The sequence below is a fragment of the Charadrius vociferus genome, unplaced genomic scaffold, assembly GCF_000708025.1.
Source record: "Charadrius vociferus isolate BGI_N301 unplaced genomic scaffold, ASM70802v2 scaffold14, whole genome shotgun sequence".
NCBI lineage: Eukaryota > Metazoa > Chordata > Aves > Charadriiformes > Charadriidae > Charadrius > Charadrius vociferus.
This window is the reverse complement of record NW_009648876.1, coordinates 8,078,062-8,095,146: the sequence shown is the minus strand read 5'-3', so window position 1 is coordinate 8,095,146 and position 17,085 is coordinate 8,078,062.

Genomic DNA, 17,085 nt, shown 5'->3' with positions numbered 1-17,085 from the left:
ATCTTTTGTGAGTTCCTCAAAAGAATATGATTTTTCTTTTGTTGCTGTGAAAAGTAGTTTTAAATCAATAAATTGTTCGAAAACACTTCTCTAAGTCAGTAAAGCAGTCATTTTGGGTGTCTGTCTTATTGTTACTAGGCATATGCTTTACTTTCAATAAATGTTCAGAGGCTTTAATAAGCAAATAAATCTATATTTGTGATCCTAAAGGCACCTAGTAAAGATCATGCGCATTAAATCTTTTACATGGTTCTATTAAAAAGTGACCACTGAACAGACTTGCTGAATTGCAAGGTGAGTCTGTTAGATGACTGCTACCTGGAAACACTTTGCTTCACATGTTTGGGGGGGGATGCGTATCAAAACAGAACGGGGAGACCGAGATTGCAAGTTAATTGAATTATATCCAATTAGTAGCCAGCTTTAGTTTGAAAAACAGTCTTAAATAACAATATTGTCATTTCTCAGTTAGTGAGTCCTGAGGAGACTGGCTGTTGAGAATGACAAAGGACTTAAGCAGTTTTGATACTTGTCACACAGTATTAATACTCATCACACTATATTGATATTCCTTCACACTCAGTGAAGCACTAAGCACTAAGGTCCTGAGCTTGAGAGGGGAAGAGGAGGAACTATTTTTCTCATTTTGCCATTTCCAGTGCAAATTTCTTGGTGAGGAGACATACACGAACTGCAGTAAGCACTGTTTTTGAGTGGCTGATCATGTGAGAAATACTTTGACTTCATCTCCTTTACTTACTGGCTTGATTAGGCTACAGTTTCAGAAATTGTAACCTTACAATTGTAATCTCTTGTAAGATTTTTGGATCGGAGATCTGAATATAGTGTTTGAAATGAAACAGCCTTGGTTGGCCTCTGCAGAGTTTTCATGCATGAAGATGCGTTTGCATCCCTAAGTGACAGAGGAGCAAGTATCCATGTTTGCTGGTGGTGTATTCCAAGAGTATATATACAGGTGCAAATAGCATATGCAACACAAGTAAATTCCTCTCAGGTTATTTTAAATGGCTGTATTTGTGTTAGTCGTTCTGATCTCTATAGTCCTTTGGTATAAGTAAGTCTCTTTAGGCTACTTGTCATCTGACCTGTTCTGGCAGTCAGTCTTAGGGTGAGTCAAACCATGAAAAACAGTGCCTGTTTCTCTGACTACAAAGTGAGTCTGATCGATTAGCTCACAGACATCTGTGGTTCAGAGGAACTTGCTTACATGAACCCATGCTTTGAATAACTAGTTTCCTCTACTTATCGCCTGCTTTTCTGAATTCCTCTAGTTTTTAAGTAGGGCAATATTATGGTTTTTCAACTTAATCCATCTGTGAGTTGCTTGAACACCAATTGTCATAGCAGAAGTTTCTAGCATAGTTGCACATGCAGATTTGTGAATCAGAATTTGAGTCGGTTCACTTCCCAGGAAAAAAAAATACAACTATGGGAACCCTTGTTTGCTGCCAGGACCGATCATGTTTTGATAGATAATCAGCTCTTAATTACCTAGTGTAACATGGAGTAGGGAAGAGGAAGGATAGGAATAAGCCCAGTAAGCAAAGCCACAGGAAATGGGTAAATTAAGCTATAAGAATGTACACAGAGGACTTCATAGAGAAATGAAAGAAAACTTTGGTCACCATGATGGTGGACATAAAGGCACTTTGCCTAAAGATAAGGCAGAGGTCTGCACTAGTGCAGCACTTCTGGATTAAGGCTCTGTCTGGACCTAAACTGGCTCAGATCTAAATGAGTTCTGAGTCTGTGCAGCCCTGGTTCTATTAAACAGCTCACAAGTGAATGGCTATTGACTGTTTGTGATCAGTATTGCTTCACGCACAATGTGTGTTGCACCAGTGAGAATGCAATGCATGGAACACCAGAGAAAAAAAAAAAAAAAAGGAAAAAATGTATTTTCTTTCCATTCATGTAATTATCCCATCAATATTCTTGTAACTCACAGTATGCCTGAAATCTGCATCTCAGAACAATTGTGATGTGTCTGCAGACTGCATTTTACCTCCTTTAATTTTTGTTAATTCTGCTATGTACTCTTCTGAAGCCAGATATTCACAAGCAGCAGGACCTTTCAAAGCATCACCTGTATTCCATTACTGACCTAGTCATATTTCCATAGTTTCAATTTCCATTCAGACCTTCACCTCTGTGATAAGACTCTTACTGACATTGCAGGTAGGTCAAACCATGGCAAGTGGCTTTTATTTACTAGAATGTTAAGCTCATTTGGTCCCTTTCCCTTATGTATGTAGACTATTTAGCATTAGGAGCCCTGAGTTTGGGGTTTTTTACTGTAGACGCTAGCATAATGAAAATAGTACAAGTACCCAAGCCGACTGAGGACTTGAATGAAGCACAGCTTGTATTGCATGTGCCAATTTTCAGCCATCAAAAGGTAATTTAATTTGGCCTTCTGGGAAACTAAATTTTGGTTTTAGAGCCATAATGATTAAAAAAGGTTGGCAGGAAAAGAAGAGTGTTCAAAATATTTATGAAAACCACGTACTACTAGGAAAATCTCCATCACTGTATTTAAAATTTATTTTTTGAAACTGGAAAAGTTGTATAAGCAATTTTGTAGTAATTTTTTAATGAATAAATTCTATTAGCATTCTTTGTCTCTTGCATGAATTAGTTCATTGCATGATTTACTCTTGCTTTCAGAAAAGAAGCTCAGAATTCACTTAAATGAGAAAAATATGTAGTCCACATGTATTAATAGTCTGTTTCTCACCTTTAATCTTCACAAAGAAATGTGGGTCCACAGTCATTGATGGTTTTACAGGATGCTTCAGATAAAGATACATAGTTACTTTACAATAGTTCATTTTAATAAAATTGCTGACATATTTTGGAGTTAAGAGCGCTGTTGCTGCATTCAGGAGGTAGGCTTATTAAATTGCAGTGGTGAAAGTAATCAGACTAAATTCTCTACTGTTGCAGAAGGAGAGCACAGTAGTAGGTTTTCCTTTTTCTAGTACGTTATAGGAGATATCCTCAGCTTCATGTATGTATCACATACATTAATGTTCACACAGGAGCTGAAATTAGCAAAGAGTTCACACATAATTCATACTGGTCTTTGGAAGTATGGGATTTCTTTTTAGCACGACATATGTTTCTTCATACTGTGCCATGTCCTTCAGTGGGCCATGATATAAAACAATGCAATGCATTAACTTTTTCTGCAACAAGACCTGCTTCTCACCACTTGCCCTGAAAGCATTTGACTGTCTTTCTGGATTGTTCTGGCACTACCCTTGCATTTATCGTATTACTTTCAGCCCTTGCCTTGAAGGACATCTCTGAAAAGCTTCCCATACAGAATACTCTGCTATGACTTTTGAAACACAGAGGACTCTCTGCTAGAAGTATGAACTGCGTCTAGACATTGTGATGTTTTTCATTACCAAAAATCTGGGCCTCCCTAAATGATAGGGTAAATTCATTAAGAATACAGAGTAACTACTCATGCTTGCTTTCTTTGACTCTTACCAGTGAAAAGATGAATTACTGTTCCTAGCTTAGAACATCACTGCTTAATGCTTTACTGTATATATTTTTTCATGTAATTTTTTCCTTCCTCACTTGGGATGTATTTTTTGTTTTTCAAGCTTGAATATTATATTGATGGGTGCTGTCTTGCCGTATGTTTACAAAGTGATTTTTAGTGTCATAGAAAAGATTTTTGTTTTAATGACAATGTGCTGTTCTGGCACACACCATTCAGGCTGCTAGAAGAGTATTATTTTAGGAAGATGGAAAGTGGAAAGTTTTACGGCGTACAAGTTTAAACAGACAACAGGACAAGCAAAGAGATGGATGTGTGAGGAGGAACGTGTGTCAGAAATAAAAGCAAGATAATTTGTTCTGAAGCCTGGGGGTTACTTTTTTTCTCAAAAGGGCAAAGATAAAGTTGAGTACATCCCACTGATCAAGGAATGAGGAAATGGACATAATTCAGAGTTGGGCTGTTATGAGAATTTTTTTGTTTGTTTATTGAAGAGGACTGTGAAGACATCTGCAGTTGGTAGGTAGGAATATGTGAAAACAAATCAAGTCAATACCACTTTGTAATTTATTTCCCATTTTGTAAATGATGTAAGCTGAGATATCATCTAGTATCTCTGTTGTATACTTTTAAGACGAGGATTCAGTTCTGAAGTCCTGTGTGGAGCACTGTAAGAGCAGCTTACACAGCAATCATACAGTGTGAACACTGCTACTGCTTTATTTCATTGAGATATGCTTAGTTATGCATTCCTGTTTGAAGTCCTGTCTAGGAGAGTTAGTTATGAAATACCTTGACTTGTATCTCATTAACACATAATAGTGATGCTTTCACACTTCTGTTCTGTGTTTTTCCTAGAGGCAGAACAAGATAATGTAACATTCCTTTTGCATGTTTATTTCTCGCTTGTCATGTGTGAGTAGAATCTTATAAATTATAAAGTAACTCCATAATCTTAAGCCATGAATGAAAAATTATGGAGAACTCAAGAGTGCACACAAACTTCTAGGTAGATGATCTGAACTAAAAAAAGACCCAAATCAACCCACAACAGAAGGGTCCCTAAGATAGGAAGCTCCTGGATACAGTAACAGTTCCAACACTTTGAAGTATATATGCATCTTGTTTTCTACCTGTGTCTCCGTGGTTTTGTATACTCAGCTACACGCTATCTTCCTCACAGTAGTTAAATTTATCATCATTCTTGAAAATAAGTTGTCCAAATTGATATACGTATAGCTGCATCCTAAAATTGAGCCAGGAATGCCAACGTTCCTGTCAACAATGGTATCTACCTTAGATCCTGGCCCTGGTGGTGATAGGTGCTACCACCACTGCTACTGGGGTGAAAAAACCCTTGCCTCTACTATTTTTGTGCACTTATTTATCCCACTTATCTGCTTGTTTATCAAACATATTGGACAATGTGTTCCGTCCAGCAAAACTATTATGAACATGCTGCAATTAACATAATCAGTTTGTAGTGCTACTTAAGAAAACCTGTTTCTACTAAGGTAGAAAACTTGAAATTCCAGCTTTCCTCCCTTAAAATTCCTAGTGGCAAAAAATAACCTCTACAAGCAGATGAAGTCAGTCATCAAATGTGAGCCGCTTCAGACAATCAGGGGTAATTGATTCCAAAGCCAAAGAACCCTTGTTTGAGAACCTCTTTCTGTTAATACTCAGCTGATCGTATCAGCTGGACTTCAACCAGCGTCCTCTGCTGAACTGGGCGAGAGAGGGGAGGAGGGGGTTTCTTCAGGCCCATCTCTTCACCAGGACTCCTGGGATGTACGTGTGAGCTGCTTGGTGCTGATAGTCTCTTCATTCATAGAAGGGAAATTTCCAGTCCGAACTACATTAGCATATTGATGCTTATAGCATTTCTGCGCAACTTAAAAGACCATCATATGTTTTTATTTGGATGGATGGATAAAATGGTGTTAGGGCTGTAACATTAAATTAGACCAATTATCATCTTTGAGGAAGAGGTGGACTTCAGTATTTCTTAGACAGTTCTGATAAATTTAATTATTCACTTCCCAGGAAGACAATTGTTAATATGGAAGCCCATATTTCTGGCTATCAGCTGTGTGAGGGAACCGGTACTGTAATCTTTTATATATGAATTCTTCGTATATTTTGCTAAGTATATATGATATAGAAAAGAAGATTAAAGCACAATACCTGGTATATGGCATGGAAGGTAGTAATGCCATGTGTGTTCTGTTCGAATTTGTTTCACGGTTTTGTTAGTGCAGCAAAGATGACACTAATGCACAAATGAACCCAGCGTTCTCAAGTAAATAATTTAATGACTAAGCATCCAGTCCCCTGATTTTATTCAGCTTTTCAGCTTTTTCTCAGGAAACATTTAGCATGTTGAAGATAAAGTCCATTCCTTTGACGTTTTGCTGGTAGTCTGTGATAGAGAGCACACTGATAAATTCCTGCTTGGTTGGTTGCTGAGAAAAAATACAGTATTTTATACTAAAGATATAAGCCATGACTTTCTGCATGGATATACTGCTTTGCTGTAGTATTGGGGATGACAAAGGAGAATACAACTGAGGTAATCACAAATCATCCAGCAGAGTAGGATGTTTTTTCAATCAGAAGTGGTAGAAAGCTTCACCTAAAGATACTGTGATGTGAGAATTGAGTACCTGCGAGGAGTCCAGGAACATATCTGAACTACTTGACCTGACAAACTGGTCATGTTATGACTCATGGTTACTCTGAGACCTGAAATATGCCTCACTTACTTTGCCAGCTATGGAAGAATGTTTTCAGGGGGGGAGAGATGTGTGTGCTTTGGGTTTTTTTATGGTTTTGGGGTTTTTTTTTAGTAGAATCTCTGCCCATATCCTTTCTTAGTGCAAGGATGCACACTGTAGTTTGTTGGGGTTTTTTTTTTGTAAACTAAGGAGTAATTTTTTTCTAGGATTTTTCTTGATTCATTTATTGGTAGCATATCCCTGGGTCGCTATACAGTTCTGCTCTAACTACACTGGCTAGAGGAATGATGTTCATTCTCAGTTGCCAAAGCTTTTATATATGCCACATGTGCAATGGTGATACCAATGTGACAAATTGCAGAGTCATCTGATAAATTGTATTTACATCCACCTTTGACCACCTCACCTGCTCTCTGCCACTAATCTATCTCCACTGGGATTTATTCAACATTCCAAATCTTGGAGCAGCTTCAAACATCTGCTAATTTAAAAAAAAAAAAAAAATCAACCTGCCAAAGAAAAATTTCCTGCCTTTCTCCTAGCCAATGAAGCACTCTCTGCCTCCAAAAAATACACTGGCCTATGTAAAAAAAAAAACAAAACTGGACAATAATCAGCTGTACACCCATGGCAAAGTTTAGTACTATATAAACCTTCATATTTTGGACACTTGGCGTCAGTAAGCTACGCTGTCTGGTGCTGTCCTGAGATACTCAACTTTAAACCTGGATATTTTTATTTATAAAATTCTGTTGGAATGCAGTTGACTTCAGTTTGCATGTGTAAAGTTAGCCTATGTGCTCACTGATGTTGGTAGGAACAGTGTTAGGCTGTTGAGAACTTGAAAAAAATCTTCAGTTACGGTGCAGATACCTTTGCTGGAACCTCTGGGCTGTGATTACTTTGTTGAAATTATATTGGTGTCCATTATTAATATCGCCTAAAGGTTTCGTGACCCTTCCGTCTTTGGAAGACTATAATTTAATTCTAGCAGGACACTGTATTGGCAGGGTTTGTATTTAAGTTCTGGTGGCTCTACGTACTTAATCATAGACCTATATTTAAACTTGATGTTAGGCATTTGCTTCAAAAGTACCCTCTGAAACAAGATGTTAGTTGGCTTTTGAACAGCTTTCTCAAGCGAAGTCACAGGCCATTTAGTCTCTGTTAATGGCAGATGGCTGATCTTAAGGGGAACGTGAAACAAGTGGCTTTGCAAAGCAGTTAGATATTTGCAGCTGCATTTAAAAAGACTTTATGAACTGCTTAGTTAATGCTACTGCGGAGAACAGCTAAATACAGGACTTCTAATATGAAAAAATGAGAGCAGCAGTAACTATGTGGAATAGTTTGGGATAGCAGCCCGACATCTGTGGTATGAAGAGTTGGCCAGGAAATATGCTGCAACAGGCTGTGCTTTACAGTCTACAGTATTCTTGGCTCCAGTATCTTATGCAACAATAAAATTAATGTGCAATATAATGTTTGATAGTCACCACTATTGTGAAAATATGATCACATGTGGAAGTATTTCATAACCATTTGCAAACATCTCTTTGCTTTTAAAAATGTACTTATGCACTGTTTTAAAATATTTCTTATTGTCTAATAGGGATTGTACTTCTTTTCTCAAAACCATTCACCCCACCTCATCAAACAGACACTTTGAAGAGCTCACCGTTTTTGTGACTCACCCAAAATGTGTGAAATAGCTTGTTGGGCTGTATCAAGCTGTTAAACAGGCCCCTTGCCAGCTGAGTACATTCTTTTCAAAATTGTTGGAGATACTGGGACATAGAGAAGTAAACAAAAATGAGCCACTTTAATGGTAGAAATACTCAATGCACATTTGCCAAATAGTCACTAGAGGGAAAACACATTTTTTCCACAATAAAATGCAGTTACTGTGAAAAATGCCAGGCCAATAAAATTAGAAACTGATGTTTTCTAATTGATTTGTGAGAGTGCAGTGAGAAACTGTAGAAATTACTCATTATTGCTCGTAAATACATCTAAAAATTATAATGGAGACTGCCAATAAATACCAGTAGTTATTTTGAAAGGGATATTTAAATTATGCTTTTAGAATTAATTTCCATATATGAAAATATAAATATTGTTGCGGTAAGAACAGGACTAATCAGTAAGAATTTTGTAAATCTGTTTGGGTTTTTTATGTATCCACCTCTGATTAAATTCCTGTTTGTGACATACTTCCACAAAGCTTTCTGTGTTATTTGAAACTTGTTTTAATGTAATGAATTGTGCTTAAGATGGATAGGGTCTTGCACAGGTGAATGTGGCAAACACTGAGATTAATCAATCATTTCATTTCTCTTCCCTTAAAAAGAACGGGAGTATGGAGGCAGGGAGTGGAGAAAAGGAAGGAGGAGAAAATAATAATAATATAAATTAATATGGAGATGAAACACAGAATGAGTACTTTTTTTTTTCCATCACTTCTGTTGATTATAAGGACCCCTGGGATTTAAATATGTTTTAAATCTACTTTTTTCAAGGATCAGATATTCCTAATGACAACATAAGGAAGTAATTGGCATATATAAGGTATCACTTCTGTGAGCACGAAAACATTTATTTCTCTTTTCAGTATTTGTCAGTGTGCTTTGTGTTTCTCTGAAACTGTTCTCTAAACCTTGCTCTGTTTCTTTCGTTAAGTAAAAAAATATCTGGGAAGCCAGCAAGGAAAAGGTATTCTGAATTATTTTAAATTGCTAAATATGGATGTTAGTATGTATATATATAAAAAAAATATATGTATTCATATATGTGTGTATATAGACATATACACACATATATACTAATATCCCAAAGTTAAACATAAATATAGTGCACTACATTATATAGGGACGTGGTGCTTTATAGCAGTGCCAGAATTGAATTAAGTGTTTTGTTTCCCCATTTAACATACCTTTTGGAAATGGAACAGATGCTTCTGAAGCCACTTTATAATGTCTAGAAACCAGTTGCTGAGATGTATTTTTTTCTTGTAGGTTTAACATATTTCTGCTGTTCCTGGAAATCAGGGGAAACATTTAGCTGTTTACTTAATTGTGCTTTTAACCTGCCATGTGGCAGCAGAGGCAAGGAAATTTCACATTCTGCACTCTGCTGTCAGCTTTAAAAACACATCAACAAGTATAGGGTATCAAATTCACATCTGTTTTTCCACGGCAAATAAGGGTTACCCGTAGTGTAATATGAAAAGAAAAACAAGGTGATCAAAACTTTTTGAAAAGAAGCTACTTGTAGTATTGACTTCTCTGCAAATAGCTTTCTTAATCGCTTCTTCCTTAGTCATGTGTTGAAGTAATTTCAGGGTTTAGCTCAGAAGATTTTAGGGATTCTTCTATCAATCTCCCAGCTAATTCATTGGAAGTCATCTATAGGTTATTGACTAGTTCATCCGTCTTGATTCACTATAACGTAGTTGAGAATGTTACTCAGTGCATCATCATTATAAGCATTGCATGTCTGGGACGTGCACGTGTTTATCACAGTGTCTTTCTATTTTGGATCATTTGCTTCTCAGCAGCCTTCTCAACTGGGTTTGCTCTTGACTTGCTGTGAATGGGTTGGCACAGTTGTAGCATAACCCATGGGATGAGTGTGTGCAGCCCCTTCGTAATCTTCCTAGGAAGCTAGTTAGATTTAAAAATAGTACAGCTCTGTTCAGCTGCAGCTTGATGTTAAATGATACTTAAAAATTTAGATCGTGGAAAACTCTGTATTCTGTATCGGAGTTAATTGTAGATTCTTGGTGTATTTCTATTTAGTTCTCTATTTCTTCTGTGAGAAATGGCTTGCTTAGCTGAGAGCTACTGCTCCCCCCAACTTCTCAGCCCTGTTCCCCCTGCAAAAGTGAACAAAAGTGCAATAGGGCTAGCAACAAATGGGAAAAAAGGGAATGAGAATGGAAGGGGAAGAAGATAAAACCTGGTTTCTTTGAATTGTTTATTCATTTTGATTACAAATTGATCCAGCCTCCATTAAAATGAATGTAAGTCCACAAGAATTAAACTTACTGAAATTGAATTCAGTTGTCACTTGCTAAATAGCACTTACTTTCAAATACCTTCAGTGTCTTTTGGAATGGAAAGTTGTGAAAAATTTTGTTGATAAACGTTGATTTAAACTGTTGGGGTACCGTCAATTTTAGAATAGTATTGTCAAGAAATGTTGAACCTTTTGTTGAAGTTATTACAATGTCTTTTAAAAATAATATACTTTTTGCTGTTTGTTTACTGAGATGTTGATATTTTTCTTAAGCCACAAATGCTGAAGGATCTAGCTTGTTTTTTTCCGCTTTGATCTCAATTTTTACATGCCATAGGACTAGGGTTAGAAATACTGTACAAGAGCCTTTACACAAATTCCATGTTTCATTACATGGAAGTACAACATTCTGATTGTAGATTTTGGAAAAGCTTGGGTTTGCACATAAATTCAGGGCCATAACTGCGGAGTTCTGCTTTGTTAAGTCTGTTAATAAATATATATGTATTTTAATTTCATTCCACAGTGTGGTGATTACTTTGCCTTGAATTTCAATAGGTGTTCGGGTAAAAAAAAAAGCACATCAAAGTTATTTCTTTAATATAATATATGTGGCTTTGGAAAAAGAGAATGGGGTTGTTTTGACAATAAAATGTGTGGCATTTCCTGTTGGTTGAAATTTTGGTTTGCTTACTAAGTTAATATTTAATGTTATCATTGGCAAGGCAAACTTCTGTAGGAAAATATCAGTGCGAATTTTACTAGTGAGATGGGAGTACAGGCCATAAAAATTCTCAGTTTCCCTTTTAAAAACTTAATCCATTTGTCCAACAGGAATGAATACAGAAGGACTAGAGGTTTTGAACTTCCCTCACATCTGGGTATAGCAGTGTATTTTGACTCCAAGCACAATAAAACAATCGTACTTGCTGGTGGTATATGACATAATGACCCAAATATGTTTTTAAAAAATCATTTATTGCTGTGCATAAACAGCTAAGTTAGCACAAGGGATGATAAAATAACATTGGTAATTCTTCCTTTAGCTGGGAACCATTGGTGGCCCATTAGGATTCCAGATGTAGCCATGTGTGCTTTTCCATTTGTTTTCTAATGTCTGGTGCTTGGGCCCTTGGTACCTTGGCTGTGGTTGTCAAGCGTGTTGGCTTTTCAGCTTGAGGTCTTCCTGGAGAAACACACTGGCCTAGCGAATAGCTATAAAGCAGCTTATTGTCTTGGGCCTAGTTTGTTGGGACTAGCCGGAGCGAGGGCAGCTTCCTGTCAAAGGTCAAACACCAGCTTGACCGAGTTTTCTACGGTAAACACTTGCAACCGGACCTCAAAATGTAGATGTTAAAATATAAATAATGAAGACGTTTTAAAACGTTACTTAAAAGACAGCAATCTCTGACAATTCATATCTGCTAAGAGTACATTGGAGTACATTCAGGTATTCAAGTATTATGTGGAAAACATTCCCTAATTTCTTTTGCAGGCAATAACATAAAGTACTAAAATGGAATAATGAAAGAGGAAAAAAAATTACTAGAGAAAGTAGCAACGATGAGCTCTCTTTGCCTGAAAACTGAAATAAAACTTTCACTTTGTTTTGTGTGAGTCAGGATTCACAGCTGTCTTTAGCTATCGATAGTCTTGTGATGTTGATTTAAGACAAAACACTTAACACATCAAGCTTATATTAAGCAAAGGCATGGGAAGAACAGAGCTGCTGTTAATTTAAGGTCAGTGTACTGGTACTTGTTTATATAGATTGAGACTGTCAAAATTGTCGACTTGCTTAGTCCAGCTGAGTTTCCTGGGAGTATTTATGTGAGTAGCTCTCATCTAGAAGTAATTGTTTGTCATTCTGGCCCTACCTGATTTCAGTGAGAATATTTGAATAACCACTGTTCAGTGTCATTACAGCCTACAGAGACGTGAATGCCTCTGTTGACATAGAAATTCAATGGTCGTGTAAAAAGTATATTGTGAAAAACGATGTGGGTTTAGTTTTGTTTGGTTTTTTGTGGCGTTTTTTTTTGTTTTGTTTTGTTTTTTAAATCCTTTATTATACATGTGTGTTTGAATAGATCTGAGCCCCAAACAAGGCAGTCCGGACATTCCTGAAGTGCTTGTTGGGTGTATATGCGTGCATATCCTTGTTTTGGTATGTGTATGTATTTTATACAATCACCTACCAGTACAATACAAATTAGCCTAAATGTAATCTTTCTGAGGTCCAAGAACATCATAGAATTCTAAGGTATTTTGCATCATCTATACTAACTATGCTTACCTGGCATTAAGAACATTTTGATTTTCTTAGCTTTAAATCCATGTTTTTTAAATGCCCATGGGGGCATTTCTGAAATGTGAACAACTTTAAGACAGTCTTAAGCTTTCCATAACAATTAAATTAAACAGTCTAGATTCAATAATAAATGTAGGTGTCTCACCCCACTAGTAAATACAGAACCCCCAAACAGGATTCATTATTCAAGTTGCAAAGCACAAAATCATTACCAGAGACCTGTTATCCACGTGTCTGAGGAAGTGCTGGTGGCAACCTGTTTGGCTCCTGCTTGTAACAATCCAGATTTATGTTATTTTTAAAGGCAAACGGTGGAATGTTTTTGTCCACTGGTAAGAACCTGGTGTGAGTACTCCAGCTGAAGTCACCAGGACTAGTTGTGTGCCTACTGTGCTCTGGAAGATCAGTTTGAGACGGTTCAGACCCAAATTAACCACAGCCTATCCTCCAACAGTGAGGCTGTGGGCTAAGACAGAAGGAGAACCCTCCTGTCCCCTGGTAAAGCTTCCTGTGCAGCAAAGGCTCCGGAATTCCTGAGGTCATGGCCAGAAGGCAGTTGCTAGTGAGTGGTTAGGACCATCATATGGAATGGGAAATGCCATTTTTCTAGTGGTTTGTTTTTTTTTTCCTCTACTTGCTACCGAAGTGATTCTCGGAACAGAAAATAATCTTGCTGACCTTTACCAAAATACCTTAATGAGCACTTTAGAAACAAAACGAAACTGAAAGTGGATGGCTGGAGGGAGCATGGGTAGAGGGGGAAAAGAGGGTGTAGACAGAAGGCAATGAAGTGAAAGGCCCAAGCAGATGAGACTAGCCTCATCTTGTGGCACAGCTATGTGAATCATCAAGAGAACTACCTGAGTTGAGTTCTTCTGAGCAGAACTGGCTGGAGTTCCTGCTTTTATAGCTAATCAATACACCTAATTTCTTCCCTGAGCTCTATATATTTTCATTATGCATCAGGTTGTTTACTGCTGTACCTATTTACCAGTTTATATTCCAAATACTGTATTGAAAGAGGGTTAGATTTCAAATGGCAAAACTACCAGAAGTTTATGAAGTCTCTTATGCTAGCAGAGAATCAAAACAAAGTATAGTGAGAAGTATCTACTTTAACAGTATCTTATAATGGGAACAAGTTTAGTGGGCATATATGGCTTTAATTTTTCAGTACACCTGACTCTTATTTGTCTGTACCATTAGACTTGTTGAGTAAATTATATAGTGTGCTTCTGTGGAGTGTTATGTTTATACTTTTCTCTTCTTGGAGCATACTAAGCATGAAATTGTAATCAATATAGAAATTTTCTTAAATAATTTCCTCGGTTTGATGTAACACTGAATTTTGGTGCAGTGTAATCCACTTGACCATCTCATTCCACAGCTGAATCAGTGTGATAATTCCTTTCTTTGGTCATTGCTACTCCAGCATTATGTTGCTATACAACTTCAGAGCAGAACGATTGCTTTGGCATGTGAAAAATTGAAAATTGACTAAATCCCAGCCCTCTGGCTTTGCAAATTGGAAGTCGTGTATCTATCACTAGAATGTTATTTGAGAAGCCATTGAGACTGCTAGGTCAGCAAATGTCTCTGTGGATAATTCCGTGTCCACAGGTAGGCTACTGAAATCTGCCTGGTTAGCGGCTTCTGCTCTCTCTGCTTCGTGCACAGTGGCATCCAGTGACCACTCTGCAGATACAAGTGCCGTGCCTTGAGCTGTCTCATAGGAGACAAAGACGTTAAATCATGTAAGAAATCCGAGGCGAAGGAAAGTGTTTGTTTTCTTTTTTCGGCTTTTGCACTCTTTGGCCATCAGGGATAAACACAACAAGCCAGCAGTACTTTGAGGATTCGTATCACCCTCGACCTTGCCTGGGCTTAGCTGGAGCCAGCTGCTGTACAGCTGGGCAGTGACTTGCAGTATGCGTAGGGACACTCACTTACTGTCACTGCCAGTAGCCGCATACTGAGATACTGATAACAGTGTAACGTTTTTAGTGAAGTAGCCCAAGATTTATACCCCCTTTTGAATTGTCTTCTGTAGACGTCAAAGAGAAATTCAAAGCAGGTCTTTTCTAACTCTGACTGGTTAAGAGTTTTAAAGAACTCACCTCTGATCTGGATCCTATTACAAAAAGAAGCTTTGGAAACATTGTAGTGCTGGACACTGTTCCAGATTTGTCATGAAGAGGGGGGGAACTCTGTAGTGTGGATGACAAAATGGTAAAGGAATGAAATATTTGTTTCTGTTCATTGTAATAGGTGGTTCTCTATTTTTATTATGGCTGTCTCTAGTATAGGTGCAAGAAAAGTTGGACTGTAGTGTATACAAAATGTTAACCAACAGAGGTCATATATCGCTGGATCTTGTAATCACTGTTTAAGAATTTGTCATTTGAAATTTCAAATTACTTATTGTACTTTTTGTACTTACTGCATTCTGGCTGCAGGGGCATTTTGGTGGTGAATGGGCTTATCTTTAAATTTGCGTATCAGTACGTAAAAGTATAATTTAACTGAATGTTGTCAGGGATTAAAATAACTGTTCCTACATCTCTAAGATTTATTTTTTTTGTTCAGCATTTGAATATTCTAAAGACAGAAAAGACAAAAGAATTCTAGTGAACTAATTCATGACTCCTTCTGCATGAAATGGGGAAATAAGGAATAGTTTCCTCAGAAAAATATGTAATACGTGTTTTAAAGAACTCGCAATCTTACTTTACTGCTGTTAATAGAAGTTGAAACTTCTGTGTCAGACATTTTTGAGGAGAAACAATATCCATTTAACGGGTATCCAAACCAAAGCTTTTTTAACTGTTTCTGGGTTTGTGGGTTTTGGTTTTGTTTGGTGGGTTTTTTTTTTACAAAAACAAAGTTGAGAGACATACGGTTGCAAAAAGGATGTTCTTGTTAAATACACCGTGTATGCCAGAGTTAAAAGGGGAAGGATTGTTGTCTGTAAATGAACAGTCTGCATTGGATTCTCTGCCCTGTGATAGCCATTGTTAAGAAATGGTCAGTTTTATCATGTTGAAACATGATAGAGATGGTTACTTTGATATTAAGCAGTCCTTATAGTTGACTTGTAGAAACATCTCAATGAATATTCAAGACTACGCATTCCCCTGCTAGATACAGATTTACACAGTGGAACTTTGTGTTAAATTAGTGTAGAATGGTCATGCTAAAGACATTTGCTACATTCCCGTGTAGAGACCAGATCTAAAGGTGACTCAATCACTTCTCAGGAAGTGAAACACCCTGCAGTGATGCCCTCCATACCAGAACGTGGCACTCTGTACTTTTAGGTGAATCTGAAATGTTAAGCAATAATGTCATGCTTTATCTTTTATAGTCTGTTTCTGATGCTGTGCATTTTGCTCTTTGTGCACAATGACACTCTCCAGCGCTACTGCTGAACAGCAAACTCAAACTGAAGCTAGCCTGTACCTGCTTCTGTCAGGTAAAAGATGTTGAACCACTTCTGGATTGAAGAAAGATTTGAATCCTAAGATTTGAACCAGACCTCTAAGGTTTCCTGTAAAAAAATTGACTGAGGCTGAGCACTACTGATACCTCCTTTGTTCGATGTGTTTTATAAGTGCCCACAGACACGTTTTCACAAGGTCTTAGTCTGCACGTGCACGTCAAGTATGTTGTGGGTTTGCATATTGGATTGGGCCCCTTTTGTGACTTGTGTGTTGCTCTACTTAAATTTTGAAACCTGAACAGGCTTAAGCAGGAATTAATTTAGCTGTGAAAGGAAGATCTTGATGGGCACAGAAACATCACCAGGAGCTTATGGAACATTAAGCTTAGAGAGTTGCCTTCAGGGTTAGGCAGCTACTGAATAGAGCTATTTGGAAATGTGTGCATAAAGTTGTCCACAGTCTTATTTTAGAAGCTTATATCCTCTGCCAGGTATTTTTTATTTTTCATGGAAATCAACAGTCAATATGTTAAATTAAGTCAACAGCCAATATGTTAAATTAAGTCAACTTTATTGAATTTAAATGCCAATGAAAGACTTCTGCCACTTTTATCGAGACTAAGCCTGACTCGGTCGTCTTAATAACAAGGAGTCCTATTTTTACCCTCTTGCATGTGTATCCTCTTCTTTAAAGGAATTATTTGTCACATGCTTTTATGAACTGAAGTGCAAGAAGAAAACAGCCTATTAATACATAGTTGGTAATTGTCTTTAGCTATGACAGCACTTGATGTCATTCATGGATCCAGAGTGTGTTAGTGCGTAAGATGATATGTTAAGCAGTAGGTGATATGACAGTTTACATCAGACGCTGGAGCTGAAGAATGGCTTGTAGGTGCCCAAAGCTTTCTTTGGGCCTGTGCTGTATTGCCTAGTAATGCCAAACTGCTGAAGCTGGATGGGTTTGGACTGCATTCAGAGTGAAAAGCAGCTAGAAGAATGCTTCTAAGGGATGCCTGGAAGTGTGCAGGGGAAATCTCTGAAG